Source organism: Pan paniscus, chromosome 3 (genome assembly GCF_029289425.2).
Source record: "Pan paniscus chromosome 3, NHGRI_mPanPan1-v2.0_pri, whole genome shotgun sequence".
Classification (NCBI taxonomy): Eukaryota; Metazoa; Chordata; class Mammalia; order Primates; family Hominidae; genus Pan; species Pan paniscus.
The window spans coordinates 60,160,071-60,183,686 of NC_073252.2; positions in this window are offsets into that span (position 1 = coordinate 60,160,071).

The window sequence follows — 23,616 nt, forward strand, 5'->3', positions numbered from 1 at the left end:
AGGAAAGAAATGAAAATGCCTCTCTCCTATCCCCGACTCTGTTCCTTTATGTTAACTATCATTGTACAATGTAGAAAAATACTATATCCTGAGGAAAATATCTGTAATAGAGAGGGTTTTTAAAAATTGTTGTTGACTGCGACTTTGCTTTTTTACAGGAAAAGAATCATACTATATATTTTAGGAAATAAAAAAATAGTAATGATATTTACAGCCTTTTCATAGTCATATGAAAAGGGCATTATTCTGGGTTAACACACATTTCAGACTGGTTAATTTCAGATTGGGGATCAGAAGAGATGTACTTTTCCATATTAAAGTTCTCTTTAGTTAGTGTCTTCCTTACTGACTACATCACATCAATTTCAACAACTTACTAGTGTTTCCTATTCACTGTGATTCATTTAAGAGGCTGAGACAAGCATCAGCTGTATTACAGTACCTTGGTTTTGTCTTTTCCCAGAAGTGTACCCAGGAAAACTGATTTATTTTACTCCTAACTCAAAATCAAGCTATACCTACCAACCAAAAAAAAAGGCCAGGACCAGACGGATTCACAGCCGAATTCTACCAGAGGTACAAGGAGGAGCTGGTACCATTCCTTCTGAAACTATTCCAATCAATAGAAAAAGAGGAAATCCTCCCTAACTCATTTTATGAGGCCAGCATCATCCTGATATCAATGCCTGGCAGAGACACAACAAAAAAAGAGAATTTTAGACCAATATCCCTGATGAACATCGATGCAAAAATCCTCAATAAAATACTGGCAAACCAAATCCAGCAGCACATCAAAAAGCTTATCCACCATGATCAAGTGGGCTTCATCCCTGGGATGCAAGGCTGGTTCAACATACAAAAATCAATAAACATAATATAGCATATAAACAGAACCAAAGACAAAAACCACATGGTTATCTCAAAAGATGCAGAAAAGGCCTTTGACAAAATTCAATAGCCCTTCCTGCTAAAAACTCTCAATAAATTCGGTATTGATAGGACATATCTCAAAATAATAAGGGCTATTTATGACAAACCCACAGCCAATATCATACCAAATGGACAAAAACTGGAAGCACTCCCTTTGAAAACTGTCACAAGACAGGGATGTCCTCTCTCACCACTCCTATTCAACAGTGTTGGAAGTTCTGGCCAGGGCAATCAGGCAGGAGAAGGAAATAAAGGGCATTCACTTAGGAAAAGAGGAAGTCAAATTGTCCCTGTTTGCAGATGACATGATTGTATATTTAGAAAATCCCATCATCTCAGCCCAAAATCTCCTTAAGCTGATATACAACTTCAGCAAAGTCTCAGGATACCAAATCAATGTACAAAAATCACAAGCATTCTTATACCAATAACAAACAAACAGCCAAATCATGAGTGAACTCCTATTCACAATTGCTTCAAAGAGAATAAAATACCTAGGAATCCAGCTTACAAGGGATGTGAAGGACCTCTTCAAGGAGAACTACAAACCACTGCTCAATGAAATAAAAGAGGATACAAACAAATGGAAGAATATTCCATGCTCATGGATAGGAAGAATCAATATTGTGAAAATGGCCATAATGCCCAAGGTAATTTACAGGTTTAATGCCATCCCCATCAAGCTACCAATGACTTTCTTCACAGGATTGGAAAAAAAACTACTTTCAAGTTCATATGGAACCAAAAAGGAGCCCGCATTGCCAAGTCAGTCCTAAGCCAAAAGAACAAAGCTGGAGGCATCATATGACCTGACTTCAAACTATACTACAAGGCTACAGTAACCAAAACAGCATAGTACTGGTACCAAAACAGAGATATAGACCAATGGAACAGAACAGAGCCCTCAGAAATAATCCCACACATCTACAACCATCTGATCTTTGACAAACCTGACAAAAGCAAGAAATGGGGAAAGGATTCCCTATTTAATAAATGGTGCTGGGAAAACTGGCTAGCCATGTGTAGAAAGCTGAAACTGGATCCCTTCCTTACACCTTATACAAAAATTAATTCAAGATGAATTAAAGACTTAAATATTAGACCTAAAACCATAAGAACCCTAGAAGAAAACCTAGGCAATACCATTCAGGACATAGGCATGGGCAAGGACTTCATGTCTAAAACACCAAAAGCAATGGCAACAAAAGACAAAATTGACAAATGGGATCTAATTAAACTAAAGAGCCTCTGCACAGCAAAAGAAACTACCATCAGAGTGAACAGGCAACCTACAGAATGGGAGAAAATTTTTGCAATCTACTCATCTGACAAAGGGCTAATATCCAGAATCTACAAAGAACTCAAACAAATTTACAAGAAAAAAACAAACAACCCCATCAAAAAGTGGGTGAAGGATATGAACAGACACTTCTCAAAAGAAGACATTTATGCAGCCAACAGACACATGAAAAAATGCTCATCATCACTGGCCATCAGAGAAATGCAAATCAAAACCACAATGAGATACCATCTCACACCAGTTAGAATGGTGATCATTAAAAAGTCAGGAAACAACAGGTGCTGAAGAGAATGGGGAGAAATAGGAATACTTTCACACTGTTGGTGGGACTGTAAACTAGTTCAACCATTGTGGACGACAGTGTGGCAATTCCTCAAGGATCTAGAACTAGAAATACCATTTGACCCAGCCATCCCATTACTGGGAATATACCCAAAGGATTATAAATCATGCTGCTATAAAGACACATGCACATGTGTGTTTATTGCAGCACTATTCACAATAGCAAAGACTTGGAACCAACCCAAATGTCCAGCAATGATAGACTGGATTAAGGAAATGTGGCACATAGACACCATGGAATACTATGCAACCATAAAAAAGGATGAGTTCATGTCCTTTCTAGGGACATGGATGAAGCTGCAAACCGTCATTCTCAGCAAACTATCGCAAGGACAGAAAATCAAACACCACATGTTCTCACTCATAGGTAGGAATTGAACAATGAGAACACTTGGACACAGGAAGGGGAACATCACACACAGGGGCCTGTCGTGGGGTGGGGGAGGAGGGAGGGATAACATTAGGAGATGTACCTAATGTACATGATGAGTTAATGGGAGCAGCACACCAACATGGCACATGTATACATATGTGACAAACCTGCACATTGTGCACATGTACCCTAGAACTTAAAGTATAATAATAAAAAAGAAAAAATCAAGCTATATAAAAATCTACTGTAATTTATGAAAAGAATCTGTATCCTCATTTGTTTATTCATTTATTTACTTATTTATTCAGAAAGATGAAAGTGCTGGACAAGGTATTGCAGACATAAAATTTGAGCAATACAAAATTTCCCGCCTCAAAGTGTGATGGATAATTAACACACAAAAAGTAAAGAATTTTAATTTTTACAAATAGTCCAAAAACAGATATTTGAACAGGGCCTCTGGAGTATGGAGTACCTGAGGTCAACTAAGACTGTGGGCCATACCAGACAAGACCCCTTAGATGAATTTGATCATAAGAAGCCTTGACATCACAGGGGATCAATTAAACAATGACAAATGTCTAATTTACATCATAAGGGAAACCACCTCTTAGTGAATTTACATAACAGCTCTGGAAATTTTCATGAACTTAAAATCCAGGGTTTTTAAAATCTGTAATGTGGCCAGGCATGGTGCATCATGCCTGTCATCTCAGCACTTTGGGAGGCCAAGTTGGAAGGATTGCTTTAGGTCAGGAGTTTGAGACCAGCCTAGGTATCATAGCAAGAACCCATCTCTATTTTAAAATAAATAAATAAATAAATAAATAAATAAATAAATAAATAAATAAATAACCTATAATCCCCTAGGGATAAGGATCAATCTCCTCCTTTGCTTCAATTAGTTATTAATAATTAAAGAAGGTTAAGTCAGTTTTTCTTTTTTAAAAATATATTATTATTATTGTACAATATAACTATCCACTATAATTTGAGAAAACATGATTTTATATGATTATTGTAGATTTGTGCAATCAATGCCCAGTCTGCAAGATTTTTACTGAGGTTTAATGCATTATCTTGCTCATTTTCTGTATGCTTTTATCAGTTAAATTTGGTCAGTTCTAACCTTTAAAAAGCATTTGAAGCATATATTTAGACCATTTGTGGTCAGATGGGAATTTGTCCCATAAGTAAATACAAAATGAAATTATTTTCTGAAAGTCAGTATTTAATTTTCTGTGTAATAGGGTCACATGTAGCTTCAATATGTAATTGATCATCCAACATTCCACACTTCTAGTAATGAGAGGGTCAGCTCTTAATTACTGTAGGACAACACCATAAACCAGGACTATTCCAGGCATACTAGGGCATGGACACTGTAGTCAAACGACACTACTACTTTTGAACATCTAACAGATTCCCTAAACAAGTGAAAGTGGAAATAGATCAGGTAAGTGGCAACTACAGAAAGCTTATTTCTTCTTAGGATTCATACTCATTAGAAAATACATACATACAGGCCAGGCACAGTGGCTCATGCCTGTAATCCCAGCACTTGGGGAGATGGAGGCTGGCAGATCACTTCACGTCAGAGCTTCAAGGCCAGCCTGGCCAACCTGGCATAACCCCATCTCTACTGAAAACACAAAAGCCACACATGGAGGTGCCTGCCTGTAATCCCAGCTACTCGGGAGGCTGAGGAAGGAGAATCACTTGAACCCAGGAGGGGGAGGCTGCAGCGAATCGAGACTGTGCTGCTGAATTCTAGCCTGGGCAACAGAGCAAGACTTTGTCTCAAAAAAAAAAATAATAATACATACATACGTACAAAAATGAAAGGAGACCTCATTACCAATAGACAGATTTTGAGAAAAAATACTTTGTCAAGTGGTAAATTTTACTATGCAAAATTATGTATATTACTGCTACACATTCTGCTTCATATTTAAACCTGCTCTGGGAAACTCATTTTGTTGAAGTCAATAATTCAGAGCATGAAATTTCAAAGGTAGTTTGTCATATGTCGTCCCAGGACATTTGACAAAAGATTGATAAGTCTTCTAGGAAAATGTTCTTTTATTATGCAGCAAACGGCTAACCTTCAAGAAAGAAGCTTATTGAGAAATGTAAAAGATATTTTTGTTTTTCTGTAGAAACTCACATATAATTTGGAACCTAAAAGAGAATTCATAACGGATGCTTAGTAATGTGCTTAGGTGTTGTCTGAATAGAAACTAAAATAGAGTTATTTTCAGGAAGTTTTCCTTTAGTATGAATATATAGTAGTGTGTCCGGAATTGGTGGGTTCTTGGTCTCACTGACTTCAAGAATGAAGCTGCGGACCCTCGCGGTGAGTGTTACAGCTCTTAAGGTGGCCCGGCTGGAGTTTGTTCCTTCTGATGTTCAGATGTGCTCGGAGTTTCTTCCTTCCGGTGGGTTCGTGGTCTCGCTGGCTCAGGAGTGAAGCCGCAGACCTTCGCAGTGAGTGTTACAGCTCTTAAAGCCGCGCTTCTGGAGTTGTTAGTTCCTCCAGGTGGGCTCGTGGGCTTGCTGGCTTCAGGAGTGAAGCTGCAGACCTTCACGGTGAGTGTTACAGCTCATAAAAGCAGTGTGGACCCAAACAGTGGGCAGCAGCAACATTTATTGCAAAGAAGGAAAGAACAAAGCTTCCACAGTGTTGAAGGGGACTCCAGCAGGTTGCCGCATGGGCTCGGGCAGCCTGCTTTTTTATTCTCTTATCTGGCCCCACCCACAACCTGCTGATTGGTAGAGCCGAGTGGTCTGTTTTGACAGGGCACTGATTGGTGCCTTTACAATCCCTGAGCTAGACACAAAGGTTCTCCACCTCCCCACCAGATTAGCTAGATACAGAGTGTCCATACAAAGGTTCTCCAAGGCCCCACCAGAGTAGCTAGACACAGAGTGTCCATTGGTGCATTCACAAACCCTGAGCTAGACACAGTGTGCTGATTGGTGTATTTACAATCCCTGAGCTAGACATAAAGGTTCTCCACGTCCCCACCAGACTCAAGAGCCCAGCTGGCTTCACCCAGTGGATCCCACACTGGGGCTGCAGGTGGAGCTACCTGCCAGTCCCGCGCAGTGTGCCCTCACTTCTCAGCCCTTGGGTGGTCGATGGGACTGGGCGCCGTGGAGCAGGGGGCGGCGCTCATCTGGGAGGCTCAGGCCGCACAGGAGCCCACGGAGCAGGTGGGAGGCTCAGGCATGGCGGGCTGCAAGTCCGGAGTCCTGCCCGGCCGGAAGGCAGCTAAGGCCCGGAGAGAAATCCAGCGCAGCGCCGGTGGGCTGGCACTGCTAGGGGACCCATTACACCCTCCGCAGCCGCTGGTCCGGGTGCTAAGCCCCTCATTGCCCGGGCCGGCAGGGCAGGCTGGCTGCTCCGAGTGCTGGGCCCACCAAGCCCACGCCCACCCGGAACTGCAGCTGGCCCGCAAGCGCCGCGCGCAGCCCTGGTTCCCTCTCGCGCCTCTCCCTCCACACCTCCCTGCAAGCTGAGGAAGCCGGCTCCGGCCTTGGCCAGCCCAGAAACGGGCTCCCACAGTACAGCGGTGGGCTGAAGGGCTCCTCAAGTGCTGCCAAAGTGGGAGCCCAGGCAGAGGAGGCGCCGAGAGCGAGCGAGGGCTGTGAGGACTGCCAGCATGCTGTGGTCACCTCTCAGTAGCACTGATACGTAGCGCTTATGCTTAATTTCATGCTTGCAATTAGAGTAATGCCTTTTAAAAATCTGTGATGCTCTGTCAGTAGGTCCTTGGAGTTCTAAAATAAAGCACGCAATCTTAGTAAAGTGATATAATGTAGTGGTTGTAAGGCAATGCTCCAGTGTTAAATTGTGCGTTTAAATCCTGGCTCCCACCAACCAGCTCTACTATCTTGGGTAAATTGTTGTGCCTCAGTATTCCCAAATGTTCAATAACATTCACTTTCTATGTAATAAGGAGGAAAAGTTAGATTGCACATTTAGAAAAGTGCTTGTAATAAGATGAATGTATATTTAAGATTACACATTATTAGAACATGATTTTTTTAAAGAAAAAAAACTCATTACTTTATGCCCAGTTTATCTTCATACTTCATGAATTTGGAAACTTTGGAGAATTCATGAATTAAACTTTTATATTGGTATATACATAGAAAATGTTTGGAAGGAAAAAAGGAAAGTTTCTAATAGAGACCATGAATAAAAAAGGTTTGCCATGGCATGTAAGAGGGATGTGGAAAAGAGAACTTTAAACTTTTGTTTAATGAAATCCTGTACTATTTAATTTTTTTACAGGATAAAGACTGAAACAGTCTTTTTCAAACCTTAACATGTTTCTAAATCACTCGAGTATCTTGTTAAAATCCAGAGTCAGATTCATTAGGTCTAAGGTACATCCTGAAATTCTATATTTTATACAAGCTCTCAGGTGAGAATTGTTGTTGGTCTATGTAACACCCTGAGTATGAAGGAACTGGTAGATTTGAAAATGTAATATTAGGTCTTCTCTTTTAAACTCACATGATAGTGAGGATTTTTATATAAAACACTATTGGAAAAAAGCACAAGAAAATAGCAGAAACATGCAACATGTATAATAAAAACAAAGTTGTTTAAAAATGCTGAGGCCGGGCGCGGTGGCTCATGCCTGTAATCCCAGCACTTTGGGAGACTGAGGTGGGTGGATCACGAGGTCAGGAGTTCGAGACCAGCCTGGTCAACATAGTAAAACCCCGTCTTTACTAAAAATACAAACAATTAGCCAGCCATGGGGGTGGGCATCTGTAATCCCAGCTACTCAGGAGGTTGAGGCAGGAGAATCGCTTGAACCCGGGAGGTGTAGGTTGCAGTGAGCCACGATCCTGACATTGCACTCCAGCCGGGGTGACAGTGTGAGACTGTGTCTCAAAGAAAAGAAAAAAGAAAAAAAAAGCTGAAGCATGTTTTTATGAACTTGTTTACCTGCATCACAATGTGTAAAATAAAGCATTTCTTTACTCAACACTATGCTGTCTTTGTAGGTAGGATGTCCCATAACTATGCTCCTACATAATACCTATACCACCACCGTTCTGTTACTACCAATCAAAAATTCATTCCTCTTGCCACTCATGAGGCCTACTCAAGACATCCCCAAAAACTGGATGAAAATTCAACTGTGATAACCACAACCTACCCATTTTACTATAGTAAGTACTTTCTGAAAACATGTATAATTTGATGAATAAATATTTTTTTTTTACCAATCAGAAATATCTCTTTCTCTGACTTGCTGCAACATAGTTTTTGTAATTGATATATTTTCCTGAGTCTAAGCATTGAACATTTTTGTATAATAATGTTATTACGGGGATATAATGCATTTAATAGACGCTATTGGTTAACAGAAACATGGTTTACCAGATTGGTTACTAAGCCATCCATCAGCAGAATGTAATGTGTTATTCCATAATTAATTAATATGGTTCTTTAAAATGATCAAAGTCTTTTTACAATTGTTATTCGACTTGCTACTCACAAGAACTGTATACTATAGGAAAAGCAGGTGTTAATTTTTCTTTGATAGATAAGAAAATCAAAGCTTTTATAAGTTAAGTAAATTAATTTCCACAGGAGGCATATAGCAGTTAACAAGTAAATAGCAATTTAAGCCTTTCAACATCACAGCCTATGCTCTTTCAAATATACCATGTTATTCACTGACTCAATGAGAGCACTTATTGTATGCAAGATATTATATCCTTGGATAGTTGTTGGAGAAAGTAAATTGTAACTAGTGGGGGAATTTCTAAGTGCACTAAGATGAATTTATTTAAGCCATCAAGAGAAGGAATGAGAGTGAGAAAAACTAGTAGAACAAAGTGTCATTGGATTGCTAAAGACAAACTGTACAATATTTCCTCAGAAGTCTGTTGACTTTCAGATATGCAATTTTCTTAATTCAACATAATCCAATCAACATCTTTGGATCCATTTTTCCTTTTTAGCTATTACAACAATATCAATAATAAGAATGTTTCATTGATTACTTAAATTTTAGTAGCTAGTAAAAGATTTTGGCAGCCATATGGATGTACTAACCTGCCTAAAAGTAAATAATTGAACAGAAAGGACATTTTCGGATTGAAAAATTTAAGGATAAAGAGATTCCTTAAAAAACTACACATGCAGCTACCCATATGATCTAGCAATCACACTACTGGTCATTTCTTCAATATACTGCTTTCCTTAAAGCAGTATATCAAAGAGGCATTTGCACCTCCACGTTTATTGCAGCAATATTCACAATAGCCAATATATAGAATCAACATAGGCATACAATAGCAGATGAATGAATAAAGAAAATGTGTTATATATACACAATGGAACACTATTTGGCCATAAAAAGGATGAAATTCTATCATTGATGGCAACATGAATGAAACCAGAAGACATTATGTTAAGTTAAATAAGTTAGAGACAGAAAGTTAGGCACCACATGTTCTCATTCATATGTAGAAGCTAAATAAACATTGATCTCATAGAACTCAAAAGTAGAACAGAGGACACTAGAGGCTGAGAAGGTGAGGGGGAATGAAAAGATAGGGAGAGATTTTTTTAAAGGATACAAAATTACAGCTAGATGGAAGGAATAAGTTCCAGTGTCCTATACCAGTGTAAGATAACTACAGCAAACAAAAACATTAAACAATTTCAAATAGCTAGAAGGAGGATGTTATATGTTTCCAACACAAAGAAATAATAAATGTTTAAGATGATGGATATGCTAATAACCCTGATCTGATCACTATACATTGTATGTATCCACACATCAGTATGTACATCATAAATATGTACAATTATTACATGTCAAATCAAATATGTAAGAAAACAGAAAATAAGTGTTGATGAGGATGTGGAGAAATTGAAAACCTTGCGCACTGTGGGTGGGAGTGTAAAATGACATTGACTCTATGGAAAATAGTATCGTGTTTTCTGAAAAATTAAAATTAGAATGATCTCATTTTCCAGTAATGCCAATTCTGGATATATACCCCGCCAAAAAAAACTGTGGTATAAAAGAGGTATTTATTCACCCATCCTTTTATCAGCATTATTCATATTGTCTAGAGGGAAAAGCAACCCAATAAATAGATAAACAAAATGTGGTACATACTTAGAATATAATATAATTCATCCTTAAAAAAGAAATGAAATTCTGACACATGCTACAAGATGGATGATCCTTAATGACATTTTGTCAAGTAACGTAAACCAGTCACAAAGGAACAAATTATGTATGATTCCACTTAAATGAGGTACCTGGAGTAGTCAAATGCATGGAGGAAGAAAGTAGAATGATGGTTTCTAAGGGCAGGGAGAAGGGGAAATGGGGATTATTGTTTAATGAAAATGAAGTTCCATTTTTGCAAGATAAAAAATGTTTTGGAGATGAATGGTAGTGAAGATTGCACAACCATGTAAATGTATTTCATGTGCCCCTAAAAATGGATAAAATGGTAAATTGTATTGTATGTGTATTTCACCACAATTTTAAAAAAGAAAATTGTCAACCTTAAGTATAATAATATAATAGGTAAGTAGTACCAGTCTAAAAATAGGAAAGGATTAAATTTATCACTTTGTAAGAATCAAATCAGTCCTTAGATGGTAGCTTTAAAAATATTTCACTTATGGATGATTTCTTCAACATAAATGACATTAAAAATATCAAGATAAAGCATGAGAATTCAATGTGAATAACTGGGAAGACCTTTACAAATAGGAAGTAAAGCCTGAGAGTCATTTAGAGTTTCTTTTTCTTTTTCTTTTCTTTTTTTTTTTAAGGTAGAGACTCTTGTTAATGGAAAAGGGCTAAGGAAAGTGAGGTAAAGGTCATTTAAGTAAAACAGGTTGGGATGAACATGGAATGAAGATGAAACCTATGAATGAGAAAGGTTCACTAGAGACCCTGATGGACTGTAGATAGACACAGTAATACTGAGAAGAGGACCAAATAATGGAATGACAGATATGTCAAGGCAAGGACGCCACTTGAACAAACTGGTGCAGAACGTAATCAGAAAGTAGAAGTGGTTATAAAATTGGATGGTTTTAATTTGGATTTAAATTTTGGCCTTTCCTGGAAGTAAAGGAGATGGAAAAGGTTACTAGCAATATAAGCGAATTTTTATGGACACAGCGAAAATGGCTATAAGAAGACTGTGGGGCTAGCATGTTTCGGGAAAGGGATAGCATGGAGGTGAATCGGGAAGAGGAGACAGCAGTCTAGAAGTTTTTTGAACATAGCTAGTTATTATGCATTATAGCAATGAAGAATGTAGTATGGTAGAAAAGACTTCATGGAGGCACATGAAAATTCGTAAAAATTTTTTAACAAGTAGGCTGGGTGGGATGTGACTCCCACCTGTAGTACCAGCACTTTGGGAGGCCAAGGCAGGAGGATCACTTGAGGCTAGGGGTTCAAGATCAGCCTAGGTAACATAAAGAAGACCCCATCCCTACAAAAAAAAAAAAGAAAGAAAGAAAAAGGAATTAGCTGGGTATGATGAGATGTATGTGCCTATACTCCTAGCTACTTGGGAAGCTGAGGTGGGAGGATCACTTGAACCCAGGAGTTCAAGGCTGCAGTGATCTAGGATGGCATCACGGCACTCCAGCCTGGGCAACAGAGAAAAACCCTGTCTCTTAGAAAAAGTTAACAAGTAAAATTTATCACAGGATTTAGTTTGTAAATGGCTCATAAAAGAAATAAAGTATGGAAGAAGTCCTCATTTCACAAAACAGACAGCATGTGATGGGACGCGGTGGCCAGGAATTTGAAGTGACTATCAGTATTTGCGCAATATTAGAAACATTGAGACTGAGAGGAGAGGTTTACAGATAAGTGTTAATAACCAGTGTGTAGAGACATGAAATTAAAATTTAAAATAATTTGGTCAGAGAAACAAACATAAAATAATACATTTTATATTTTGAAATACACTATAGTTGTTGAGGAATATCAGAACTTGGGAGGAGTACAAAAGAGGAATTGTCATTCTAAACATGAAAAGGTTGAGAGAGAAGTCTTGAGAGATGAATAGGAGGGTGAGCTGAGGAAGTGAGGATGGAGGAAGAGGATTACATATGGAGGTAGGAAGGTGTGCTGATGGCAGTGATTTGAAGTGGATGTACCATGGTGCTAATAAGGGAAGTGATGGGTGATATACTTGGAAAGAAAGGCTGAAAGTGAACATAGAAAGCCATACAGTATAAAAAGAAATGTGGACATGATCTTGACAATTGGAAATTCTCCTTCCTTATAAGCAAGGCAGAAGAATGAAATGTTGACACTCTCTTTCCATGGGCCTTGAGATGAAGCTCTGCCATGCTCTCACCCCACCTCACCTTCCTCTAGCTCTTTCCTGGATGCTACAACTTACTCCTGTTGTTTCCAATCATTATGATCATGAACTGTTTCAATCCAAGTACCTTCAGGAACTTCCTCTTTCTCTGCCTGGAGACTCCATAAGAAAGATATAGGGGTTATATTCCTCCCTGATTCAGCAATTCACACGCCATGTTTCTGGCTGCCAGTTTACTGTTTCCAAGCACTCACTCAAGGAGACAAGGAAGGGCATTGACTACAGTGAACTGTTTATTGTCATGTCAACCCTCTAATGCAATTATATTCCTGCAACAATATTAAGAGCTGGCATTTATTGAGCACTTACAATGAGCCAGGCACTCAGGTATAGTGCATACGTTGGAATTTGTGCCAATTGACTTTATCCAGAGCCTCCACACTTAAGCACTGTGCTTTATTTTGTAAATTATACCCCAAAAGACTTGCTGTGCCTTGGATAAATATTTGAGCAGTGAGTGGAGTTCTACAAATGACTTTATAATACTTTTGTGTTTTATTATTTATATTTTTATAATCAAATAGATTAAGAAAATAAAGTCAGTTTTAGAAGTTTAATTTGTAAAGTGAGGTATAAGGTATGAGTTATAAGCTCTTACTTATTGAAGAGCAGTTGTAGATTGAGTTATTAGTTAAATATGTATAATATTTTTAAAAATAAATAAGATAAATAAGTGACAAAAATAATTGACCAAATAACCAATCATTGATGAAGAAATACTCATGACAATTATAGTCCTCATTTCTGCAACTAGTCACGTGATCATAGCTGGTATTGATAACTACCTTCTTTTGCTACCCATTAGCTCTGTGGTTTATGTATATGAAGCTCGTGTATATGACATTACATATAATTGCATAAATCGCTTATTTTCACTTTTTCTTATATCATCATTTTCTCAGTCATTTTTACAGATTATTAATTTTCAGCAAATTTTAAGCAGTTGATCTCATTCTTCAAAATTCAAAACATAAAACAAATAGTTGTAAACTTTTTGGTTGGACTATTTTTCCTTACTGATTAAATATTAACCTTTTCATTTTCTGGGGCTCTTTTAAAGCCCTAAGAACCAAACCTGGAAAATCACAGTTCTATACAATCCCATTGAATGGCTCTACAACATTTCATCTTACTGTTAAATCAAAATGTATTTAGTCTATATGGCCAATAGTTTTATATCACATATATTAATCTGGTTTTAGATTTTGTTTATTTGCTTGCTTCATATCTCATAATTTGTAGTCAGTCAGTTGCCCCAATCACGATATAAATTAACTTTCTATATTCAGTAAGTATAAAAATATTGCTTTGGTTTTTAGAATAGGTAACCTAGAAGCGATTAGGACTATGCTGGTGAGAGAAAAGGGACATCTAGAATTTGGTGGCCAGAGAGGATTTCGACAGATCAGTAAGCAGAACACAGTCTGGACAGGGTAGGCTTGTGGTATGTATACTGCCATTGGAGATCCTGGGTAACCTAAAGCCATTCAGCTTGGTGGTTGTCTTCATCCCTTCAGGCTGCTATAACAAAATACCATAGATTGAGTGGTTTATACACAAAATAAAGATATTTCTCACAGTTCTGGGGGCTGAGAAGTCCAAGGTTAAGATATTAGCAGGTCTGACATCGGGTGAGGGTGCATTGCTGATAGAAGGCACCTTCTTCCTGCATCCTCATGTGGTGGAAGAAACTAGCTAGCTCTCTTTTGTCTCTTTTATAAAGGTACTAATGTCATTTATGCATACAGGGCCATCATGGCCTAATCATCTCCCAATGGCCTCAACTTCTTAAACTATTATACTGGGGGTTAGATTTTGATGCATGGACTCTGTGGAGACACAAATACCTGAACTATAGCAATGGTACTGTTGAAGTATCACTTCCTAGGTGGTTAGGAAAATGTTAGATACATGCGTACCTCAAAGTTTCACCATTTACCTATATCCTGGATCATACTCATCACTTTCCTCTTAGCATCTAAATTTCCCCTCATATTTATTACAGAATGCAGGAGCCTTTTCTAACCCCAAGGGTTGGTTGTTGGTTGTAAGTAACTGAAAGCAGCTCTGGCTATCTTGAGAAAAAGGTTATTGCAGAGGAGAATTCAGAATTACTGAGATTTTATATTAAGTAATCAAGGTATCTCTGAAAGGTGTAAGATAGAACAACAAGGGTATCTCATTTGAATAGTTTGAGCATTACAGAGCAGTTGGGCCAAAATATAAAAACTTGTCTTTCCGTTTGGGTTATTCAATAAAGATTTGCACTATCAGGAGAGAGGATCTGATTCTCTGGGTCATTTTGGCTTGGATTAATCAGGGTTCTCCAGAGGGACAGAACCAATTTATATATATATATATATGTATGTATTTATATATATATATGTATGTATTTATATATATATATGTATGTATTTATATATATATGTGTGTGTGTGTGTATATATATATATATGAGTTTATTGGGGAGAATTGGCTCACACAAGCACAAGGCAAAGTCCCATAATAGGCCATCTGAAAACTGGGAAAGACAGAAACTGGTAGTGGCTGAGTCCGAGTCCAAAAGCCTCAAAACCAGGGAAGCCAACAGTGCAGCCTTCAGTCTGTGGCCAAAAGCCCAAGGGTCCCCACAAACCTCTGGTGCAAGTCCCAGTGTCCAAAGGATAAAGAACCTAGAGTCTGACGTCCAAAGGCAGGAGGAGTGGAAAGAAGCATTCAGCACAGGAGAAAGAAGGAAGCCAGAAGACTCAGCAAGAAAAGCTATGCTACCTTCTTCAGGCTGTTTTATTCCAGTTGTGCTGGCAGCTGTTTTGGTGGTGTCCGCCCACACTGAAGGTGGGTCTTCCTCTTCCAGTCCACTGAGTCAAATGTCAATCTTCTCTGGCAACACCCTCACAGACATACCCAGAAACAATACTTTACCAACCACTTAGGCATCCTTCAATCCAACCATGTTGACAACTGATATTAACCACACATGGCTATAACAAAGCATGGAGAATTAAGATTTGGTTCTTTTAGCTTGCATAGCAGGAAATCAGGTAGTACACATACCATCACGCTAAGATCACACATAATAGAGCAAATCAACATCTCCAAAAGACATTCTGAGAGCTATTTAAAACTAGAAGTTTGAGGATTTGCACAGTATAAATCCTAGTCAAACATGGAAATCTTCCAATTACTTCTGCTGATAAGTAAAACAGTAAGTAACTTAAATAATCTGCAAATCACTTATGTTTGATGAATTATAGCAAATTCTTGTGATACATAAAGTAACACAAATTTAGCGTTATCAGTATGCATAAGCTGTGGTTAAAATTGCATTTATTGATAAAGGGGGTAAGTAACACATAAGAGAGTTTTACTGTAGAGAATAGTAAATTTTGTAATTAGATCACATTTATAAGAGAGTAGATATCGTAGACAACAACTACATGTTATTTATTACATTGTAAACATAGTATATACTTGTTTACTTCTTTATTTTTGGACTTCCCTATTAAAATGTGAGAATCTTTTGTGTTGACATTTATACCTAGTACTGTGCTTGGAAACATACATATAGAATACAGAGATAAATGTGTCCCCATAGATTGAGATGAAATAAATAATAACATCTCTGCATTTCATTTTCTAAGTTATTAATATATTATAGAATAATATTGCTTACTATAATTTACTTAATAAACTTGAAATTTGGAGTGCTCTGGAATCACATGTTTTTCTGGCTTCTTACTGCTTTTGAGATCTGAAGAAACACTGTTGGAAAAATGCCTTCTTTTGAAAAAATATGACTTTTTCTTAAATCTATGATAAAGGATTACTGAAATAGTATTTTTATTTTTCATGCACCATGAAAGGCATTTTCATCCTTACAAATGTGAGAGTAGTTAAGGCAAGATGGGATATTTTCCATATTTCCAAAAAGTTGGATGAGAAACCACAATCCTTGAGAGACATGCTTTGAAACAATGTGGCTTTCTTTCTTAGCAGTCAGAGTTATCCCATGTTAAGAATCCTGCAGGGCAAAACAAAACAAAAACAAAACACACACAAAAAACTGTGTAATTAATAATCAGTTGTTTTATAGGTGTCTTGAGGTAGTTACGTATATTCTTCTCTGTGGTGCTAAACTTCCAACTCTAATCTACATTTTGCAAACTAAATATCTAAATGTGACTAGGTAAAAAGGAAAAAATCACTGTAATCAAATACATTTAACAAGTGTTGTGTTAAATGCTATAAGATCTTTTTTTTTTTCCTTCAGTACCAGGGTTTTTAGAGCCTTTGATTTACTAATCTGTTGTACAAATTTCTAAGAGAAAGGTATAAAGGCGTAGACTATATTATTTCCCAACAATATGAAAAGTCTGTTTTTTTTTTTTTTTTTTTTTTTTTTTGGAGTTCTGCTCTGTCACCCAGACTGGAGTGCAGTGGTGCGATCTTTGCTAACTGCAACCTCCACCTCCCAAGTTCAAGCAATTCTCCTGCCTCAGCCTCCTGAGTATCTGGGATTACAGGTGTGTGCCACCATGCCCAGATAATTTTTGTATTTTTAGTAGAGACAGGATTTCGCCATGTTGGCCAGGCTTGTCTCGAACTCATGACCTCAGGTGATCCATCCACCTCAGCCTCCCAAAGTGCTGGGATTACAGGCGTGAAACACTGCACCTGGCCTTGAAAACTCTTTCTTTTTGACTTATCAATTACATCTCCTGAAAATACTGGGAAATTCTAGTACAAATAACTAGGAAGGAATCTTATTGGTGCATCTCAAATTTTTAAATCTACCTTGGTTGTCACATGCTGTCACTTTCTGATGCTAGAAGTTCCACACAGATTTCTTTTCCTGTAATGACATCCTGGCAGCCTTTCAGTGGTTCGTGTTTTCTATTTCCAAGTCTATGCATAATTTCTCACTTGTCATCCTGAAAAAAATGATCAATCCCCAAGGGAAAAGAAGTTTTAGTTCAAGTTGAAAGTTATTAAGACAGGAGGCGTTCATTGGCCATATCACAAATGGGGGATAGACCATGGAGCAAGAGCTTCTGGAAGTTGTTAGGAAAGAAATAGACTTTTAAATTTCCAGCATCTGGTGTAGTCTATAGGTTATATTATCTCATAGCTGAGAGAAATCATAATTTTTGTGGTAATAAAGATAAATCCCTTATCTTTGGTCTAGAAATGTGGACTACCAGGCAGATTCAACTAACACATTATTGTTGAGTGAACGAATACATAAATAGACCAATTAAATTAGACATTACAGACTCTGAGGACAGAAGGTCAAGAAAAAAAAACTGCTTACGATAAACTTGATTGCTTATAGAGATCTAATGTCCCAGTAATCATATTGGGTCACTTAAATTGAGTAATCAGAGAAATATTCTGGCTGTAATATTATAATAACAACAGAATTGTATATAATATTATCATAGCAGTAGAATTATACTGTAGTACAGTCATATAGCAATAAAATCATGTTGCACAAGCAAAAAGTAAATTGAAGGTTATTAATGCACTTCACATAATATTCTCCTTTAACTATTGAAACAAAGTTTCTGGCAGACGTAGAGCTGTTCCTCCTTACAGAAGTAGTGCTCATGTCCATAAAATGACACAATGCCAAACACTGTGTATTGGGTATTAGATTAGAGATGCCACGTTTTATTCCATTAGGAAATTCAGACTGTCCACAAGTAAAGTTGTGATTTAGTTAGTTAAAATATGTGTAATTTAATAAATAGTTTTTATAACCTGTTTAAATTGAGAAATTCTTTGAAAACCAAGAGCATGCATACCTAGGGTGACTAGCAGGCCTCTACCACTACCCTCTTGACATAGAAAATAAAAGACAGAATATATATACATAAATATATATGTATATTCCAATATACATGCATACTTAAATATATACTTAAGTATATAAGTATATAATATATATATACTTAAATATATATGTAGAAAGAATATCTATGTAGCTATCCATAAGGCAATTTAGCAATACCTGACTATGTTTTTCTAATTTAATTCAGCTGTTTTTATCTAGCAGGATGCTTTTTACCAAAGTGACAATGGCAGAGGTTCATTAAAACTTTGGATGGTGATAAAATTAATACCATGTTGCTGGTACATATCCTGTGAAGGAAATAATATAAAATGTTAATTCTTATATTTTATATTATGATTCAGATTATGCTGAATTTGAAGAAGAAACAATGTCATCTTCAAATTTTTGTGGTATAAATAAGTTGAGGGTTGAAGTGGAAAACATAGAAACCTTTGTCTGACTCCAGTTCATGCTATGATCAAAGTAGTTAAAGCAACTGGAAAATAAATATAACAAATAAATAGAGCATATAGAAACATTCAGAGGAAAACTAAAAGCTTTGCTGGAAGCAATAATAGAATAACCAAAAATGTTTTCATCTTCAGTGCCTCTTTGAAAACCTATGGAAGAAAAGCATGTGCCAGAAATAAACCAAACAAAAAACAAACAAAACAAAACAAAACAAAACAAAAAAACCTACACATTTAAACACAATCATTTAATGTAACTTTTCTAAGATTATGGCATATTGTTTTGTTAATTATTCAATTTTCTGTTTCAGGCAATTGAGGTAGCTAGTCAGGGTCAGACTTGGAAAGCAAAGGATAGTCTGAATTCTTCAGACTACAAGGATAAAAATAGAAAACATACTAAATAAAAAAAAGATAATATTGCATTTGTTTCTAGACACTATATAAAATGTTTATTTCAAAAGGCAGAACTAAGGCAATGACATTGTTACATGGTTATTTATAGGATCCTGTGAATGAACAAATCATTGTTCCATGTTGGTGATTTGAACACAATTGATACAACTCAATCTTCTGCATTACAGAGTAGAACTTTTTACAACTTGCACCTTTTGTCTTCTCAAGTTTCTATTTTATTCCATACACAACATCTGGTGAATTGTGTCTAAACTTGGCATTATTCACATATATTTTCTTTGTCACAAAATTATCTTTGTAATGAATTCTTGAAATTCACTCCTTACCATCCTTTGCTTCAGTGAACTGCCCAATTGCTATTTCTCAAACTTTTGCTTTTTCATCTTTCTACCTTTGCACCATTTTTACTCAAACTCTTGAAATATACAGATCCTTAGATGAAAGAAATAACAAATAATGAAAAAAAAGGAGCTGAGGTATAAAATAGACCTCAGTTCAAAATCAAGTCACATATCCTAGTATAATTGGGTAAGATAAAAATGTTCTTTAAAATAAAATAAAGGCAGACATTTCTCTTTTTTTGTGACTCATAAAAACTTGTTTAATTTAGCAAAGATGTAGCAGTGTCTTGACTGATTAAATTTAGGTTTAAGATCTGTTAAACTGTTCTGCACGATGAAGTAAAAGAGTTTCTGTTATGAGTAAAGACAATGTTTATATGCTAGTTGAGTTTTGGCTTTCATCAGTCACCTTGAAACAAGGATATGAGAGTCTTGAATTTAGCTAGAGGTGACAGGATATGAATAACTCATTTAAAAAGAGGTAAATTCCAACATATGGCTCTAAGACATGAACAAGAAAAATGATGTCTCCTGAGAGACTATTGGAGTTTACCTCATAGATTTTACCAACTTTGTCATAATTTGGTTTTAGTATGTGTGTTTTTTTTCTGAAATATTCCCTTCTGATATCAAGTGCGGAGAAATGATAAAATATTCAACAGCTTTGGGTAATGATATCTTGAAGAGTGGAGGAAAGCCTGTATTCATGCTTGGAAAAAATAAAGCAAGAAAAGAAATTCAGTATGAAGAAATTTTAATGCAATCCCCAGGGGAAATGCCAGGAGCAACAGTTCAAGATGAGTCAGAAAGAAGTTTCAAAATCCTCTAATATTGTGGAGACTTCCATTCCCTGGGGTATATATACCTGATGGTTTTAAACAAGAATAGTCCTTTTTGCTTATCTAAAACCAAACAAAAATTATTCCAAATTCCTTTACTTCATTCAGATTTAAAAAATGAAAATGAAAATGTTTGTATTATGAGACCATGTTATTAAATAGATTCTTTTAGAAAACAATTTAGTATAAAAAATCTAATTATAATACTTTGTTGAATGAAATTATAAATAAATTGGTAGCAAAGACAAGTAATCTCATTTTCCATTTAAAAAATACTGTGTGACATGCACCTTAGTCTCACTGACATCTCACAGCCCTATCACTGTGGCACCTCAATGTGACTTCACAGCTCCATCACTGCTCACCATACCAATGCCCTGTAGCCTGCTTTTCTGTTCCTTTACTTACTTTCTTTTCTTTTCTTTCTCTCTTTTTCTCTTCAATATCCTTTACCATCCTGTAGCCTAATGCATACTTTCTAATTTATGTATTAACATTTTTTTCTACCTATACTCCTTTACAACATAACTACCACAAGATGAGTCTTTTTTGCAGTTTTGTCTACTAATTGAATCTAATAATCTAAAGCATAGTATTGGGCAAATAAATAGATTTTCAAAAGTAAAAAGACAAACAATATCCAAATCAAAATTTAGAGATTAAATAATATAAAGGTTTTACACATTGCATTGATACATCATACTTCCTTAAACTATTCTTATTTTAAGAAGCCAAATTTATTTTTTCTCTTTCTCACTTCCTCTACCTTCACTGATCTAAGGTTAGTGTTTGGATGTGGTAATTGTTGTAACAAAGTGCAGGAGTACATTCATTGCTTTGTAATTTTATTTTGTTTTGTTTTTTGGGATGGAGTTTCACTCTTGTCACCCAGGCTGGAGTGCAATGGCGCCATCTTGGCTCACTTCAACCTCCGCCTCTGGGGTTCAAGCGATTCTCCTGCCTCAGCCTCCTGCATAGTTGGGATTACAGGCACCGGCCACCATGCCCAACTAATTTTTGTATTTTTTTTTTTTTTGGTAGACATGGGGTTTCACTATGTTGACCAGGCTTGTCTCGAACTCCTGACCTCAGATGATCTGCTGCCTTATTTCCCAAAGTGCTGGGATTACAAGCGTGAGCCACCGTGCTCAGCCCATTGCTTTGTAATTTCTAAATATATTCAGTTTATGGATATTGCTTGGTATAATTATGTAAGCTTTATAGAAAGAGTTAAACATAAATAAGGAAATGATGATAAAAATAGTTTATGTCTTTAGCATACTATTGTATACTATTCATGAGTTTGAAATAATGAAAAGTATTAAAATGATGCATTAGGAAATTAAGATGTTACAGATAAAGTGTTCAGAAAATAAATACAATGTATTTCCTAGGAATGTTCTGAACTCACTGGCAACTATTTTAAAGTAGACAGAACCAGGAAATTTTTTGCAAGGAATATTTCCCTGACATGAGGTCTCTAGCATTGGCATCTTCCTTCAGCCAAAATTAAACAAGTAAATGGGAAAAAAGAACAAATTGCTCTTTTAATTCATGACATAGATTAACTATACTTTAAACTATAAGCAGATTGTACTTATTTCACATATGTTCTTTCAATTTGAAATCTCAAAGTATTGAAGAGGGAAGAAGTAGAAAATTATTCAAATTATATGGTCTAATCAAATGTTATTCTACTACTGATCTAATATTGATATATCAGGTTCTCAGTTAAAATTATAATTTGATGAAGTTATTAATAGTTAATCTTCTCAAGATTTAAGTGTCAAGTAAGCTCAGAAAAACAATATTGTATTTTTTAATATTTGGAAAGGAATAGAGATACAAAAGTAATGAAGTGATATGAATAATGCTATTATGTCTCACTTTATGAATATGGACATAGACCAGCTGTTTTAGATAATAAAAAATGCACTTCCATTTCAAAAATGTAATTCTAAAAGTAATATTTATATGTAATATTCAGAAAACTAATATGGTTGTTAAATATGATTGAAATTTCCAAGTAGCAACCATAGATCATGCATAACCAGTACATGACTGGCTCAGGACCACACAAGCTGTTGAGGTCCCTGGCAATCCCAATCAGAAATCAGTTTCACCAAGTTTTTGCTTTTAGACTTAATTCTATTTTACAATATATTTTGTCTCTATCTTATCTCATAGCCCATGAGGTTCAAACCTATCCTTTCCCTTTAATGACAAGAGGACATTTGCCCTACACTATGTCCTGTTCACTGATGCAAACAATAATCCAAAATCTTCCTTGATCTTCATCCTTAAATTTCCTTCTGCAACCACCTGTTATGAGATCAGATACTTGGTTTTGAAAGTAGTCAAATGGTGATGACATCTGTAAGCAGACTACCTCTGTTTATGGGATCACACCTGAAAATATGGGAGATGGAGGTAGGAGGTAATTTAATATGTGAGAAGATATTAGAAGAAAGGGCATCTGGGGTAAGAGTCAGAGACCTGTTGGGAAGAAAGAAGAGAGGAAAAAGGAAAAAAAAATGACTTTTGAGCATCTGGCTCACTCAGCACACTTTGTAGTGTAAATGATGGCTAAATGTTGTCCCATAACTTGAATAATTTTGGGGGGTCTGAAGCATTCAAATGTTTGCAACATTTAAAAATATGATATGTAATTTAGTAATTTGTGTCTTTCTTGAGAAATCAGATGACCTAACAACACTGGTCTGACATTCCTACAGGGAATCTGTACAACTCGGTCAGGGGCTGAGTTGTGTCTGTTTTAAGCAAGTTATGCACTTTCAACTTAACTCACTTCCTGCAATGCTCTGTTAACATACATTTAGCTTGATTCACTCGTTTTCTTGTTGTTAACTGCTTGGTTCCATAGGAATTTGAGTCTGGACAAAACACAACCTCAGAAATATTGCTTATTCATCCATTCACCAATATTTGTTAATAATGTAAATTGTCTAGAATATTGTACAAACTGATAATGATTAATGCAAAGATACTTTAAATCATGGGTCTTGCTTTAGGGAGATTCAGTTGTCGAAAGGGAAATAAATGAGCCCAATATCAGCTGTAATCAAGGTGGAAAAAGACTAGTATCTCAAAATATGCTATCACTATATAAAAGAAAGAAAATCCAGCTAGGAAATCAAGGAAAGATATTAATGGAAAGAATAGAATCAAGACAGTGACTTGGTAGCCAGTTCAAGGGTAGGTAAGTGAGTATTTATGGAGAATGTTGTGGAGATAAATCTCATTATCTCTATATGAGCTTGTAACATTAGGCATTTCGTTAAATTTAGTAAGGTTTATATATGTATATGTATAAACATATGCATATATATGTATTTTATA